General features: G+C 44.6%; 2 protein-coding genes across 2 annotated transcripts in view; one reads left to right on the top strand and one right to left on the bottom strand.

Annotated features, from left to right (window-relative positions):
- LOC106878832 (integrator complex subunit 13) overlaps window positions 1-442 on the bottom strand; it is a 596,471-nt gene that overhangs the window by 407,372 nt on the left and 188,657 nt on the right. The gene's annotated exons all lie outside the window — the stretch shown is intronic.
- Window positions 1-442, top strand: part of LOC106880812 (FMRFamide-activated amiloride-sensitive sodium channel) — a 220,496-nt gene that overhangs the window by 81,515 nt on the left and 138,539 nt on the right. The window lies entirely within an intron of this gene.

Raw genomic sequence — 442 nt, 5'->3', positions numbered from 1 at the left:
CCCTGTTGCTCACCTATTCTTCTACTTCCTCCCTTTGTTTCTCCCTCTACCACTCTCTCTACCGGCATGGTCACATGCTTCCGGTCAATAATCCTTTCCTTCCTTGACTTTCGCCAAGCAAGGCACGCACCACTTTGTCTCTCTCGGATTCGTGCCTCATCGCATTCATACACACATAATTTTTCTCGTCTGGCCGTAAAGCCTTTTCTGTTTGTTTTCCTGTCTTGTTTTTGTCCGCCACTACATTCATCCATGGCTAGATTTAATTTGCGTATACAAAATTAATCTGCGATCCATGGGACGAGCCGTTTTAACGATGCGTCCTGCCCAAGCTCATCGAAACGCCGGTGTTAAAACGTGGGTAGCTGATGAAGTAGAATGTTCTCTATGTGGCTCGTGTGTTCTCGTCTACGTTTGTTTGCAATGTATATATATATATATA

The sequence above is a fragment of the Octopus bimaculoides genome, chromosome 24, assembly GCF_001194135.2.
Source record: "Octopus bimaculoides isolate UCB-OBI-ISO-001 chromosome 24, ASM119413v2, whole genome shotgun sequence".
In the NCBI taxonomy this organism is placed as follows: Eukaryota; Metazoa; Mollusca; class Cephalopoda; order Octopoda; family Octopodidae; genus Octopus; species Octopus bimaculoides.
Note: the sequence above shows the minus strand (reverse complement) of the source record. Positions and strands in the feature narration are given on the sequence as shown.